Raw genomic sequence first — 2212 nt, 5'->3', positions numbered from 1 at the left:
TGCTTGTCTTATATACTCTGTCAAATAATTTATGCTTCTGGGTAAGTAAGTCTTCGTGTCACATGGGTGTGAGTGTGTGTATGAGTGTGCTGTTCTTTTGCTGCAGATTTCTATATATTGAAATTTGGCTTAGCCCTGGAGCAACCTTTATTGAGTCACAACTGTTTTACTCTGTGTGAGGGAGTCCCGCTACCCACCTCTTCTCCCCTATACCCGAAGGCTTGAATACCTTAAAACCTAGGCTTTGGCTTTGGCTGTTTACATTGAGGCTTGCTTTCCTCTGGGAGTTAAGTTCTCAAAATACAAAAAAAGTTGCCAGTTAATAAAGTGAGGACATAAGAAAAACTGAATCCTTGGTAGGAATGTAAAATGGTGCTGCCTTTATGGAAAACAGTAAAGTAGTTCCTAAAAAATGTAAAAGTATGGAGAAGGAAATGGCAACCCACTCTAGTGCTTTTGCCTGGAAAATCCCATGGATGGAGTAGCCTGCATCCATGGGGTCTCAGAGTTGGACATGACTAAGCAACTTCACTTTTACTTTATTGTGGTATAATTTTCACAGCATAAAAATCAGCTGCTTCAAACGTGCAATTCAATGATTTCTAATAAATCCATCACCAGAAAAAAAAAAATGTAAAAGTAGAGTCACCATCTGATCCACTGATTTCCTGTTTGGGTGTGCACCCCAAAGAACTGAAAACAGACTTGAAGAGGTATTTGTACTGTATGCTTGTAGCAGCATTGTTCACAATGGCCAAAAGGTGGAAACAACCCATGTCCATCAGTAGATGAATGGATAGAGTGAGACCTATACATACAGCAGTGTGCTGCCGGCTGCTGTAATAGGGGGCTTCCCTGGTGACTCAGCAGTAAAAGAATGGTGACAAAAGGAGAAGGGGGCGGCAGAGGATGAGGTGGTTAGATAGCATCACCAACTCAGTGAACTTGAATTTGAGCAAACTTGGGGAGATACGATCCCCTGGAGGAGGGCTTGGCAACCCACACCAGGATTCTTGCCTGGGAAATCCCATGGACAGAGGAGCCTGGTGGGCTACAGTCCATAGGCTTGCAAAGAGCTGTACATGACTGAAGCGACAGCATGCACGCACCGGGAGATGGTGGAGGGGAGCCAGGCGGGTTGCAGTCCATGGGGTTGCAAAGACTCGAACATGACTTAGTGACTGAACAAGAGCTGTAACAGGAACAGAGCTGGTTGTCCTGAGGGCGGGGTCAGGGGTCCTGTTCAGTCAGCTTCTCCAGGGTCTCTGGGCCGGCAAGTGTGCTGGGGGCCCGGGGAAAGGCTAAGGCCTGGGTCTCAAGAGCTCCAAGGCCCTCCCCATGACTGCCTACAGGCCAGGCCCAGCCTTGAAGCAGCAGCGAACTCTTCCCCTCTCACCATCTCCTAATGGCAGTGGCTGTCTCCACGGGTCACAGTCCAAGGAGGCCCAGCAACTGGAATATGTGGACATAGTCATTAAGGTAAGAGCTTAACAGAATTCCCTGCGGGGCCAGTGGTTAGAACTCAGCACGTTTATTGTCGTGGCCCAGGTTCAGTCTGTGGTTAGGGAACTAAATTGCTGCAAGCCTCAAGGTGTGGCAAAAAAAAAAAAACAACACTAAAATTGTGTGGCCCTGCATGATATGTCTCAGGCGACCCCAGGACTACTTGTAAATTGGGAGATTTGCTAGCAGGAATCAGGGGTACTCTCAGGGTTTATTACAGTGACCTGGCAAGGATACATAGCCAGGTCATCAGAGACAAAGACCCTGGAGGGGAGTCTAGAAGAATCCAGGTGCAAGCTTTCTTAGGCTTTCTCGCTCCCTTCCCTGATGGTCACCCAGAGCTTCCTCTTGCCCCTGCATCAGAGATGTAGCAACGCATGCGATGTTTCTGACCAGGAAAGCCTGCTAGAGACGCACCCAAGGGTTTTACAGGGGCTGGTTGCAGGCAGCCTCTGCCTGGCGTTTGCCAGGATTCTAGACTTGCAGAGAGAAAGCAGGTGTTTATTTAGCATAAATCACATTGTTTGGGACTTCCCAAGTGGCCCAGTAGTAAAGACTCCGTCTGTGATGCGGGAGACTTAGGTTGGATCTCTGGGTCGGGAAGATCTGGAGGAAGAAATGGCAGCCCACTCCAGTATTTTTGCCTGGAAAATTCCGTTGACAGACGAACCTGGTGGTAGTCTATGGGGTCGCAAAGAGTCAGGCACAA

This window comes from Ovis aries, chromosome 11 (genome assembly GCF_016772045.2).
Source record: "Ovis aries strain OAR_USU_Benz2616 breed Rambouillet chromosome 11, ARS-UI_Ramb_v3.0, whole genome shotgun sequence".
In the NCBI taxonomy this organism is placed as follows: Eukaryota; Metazoa; Chordata; class Mammalia; order Artiodactyla; family Bovidae; genus Ovis; species Ovis aries.
Note: the sequence above shows the minus strand (reverse complement) of the source record.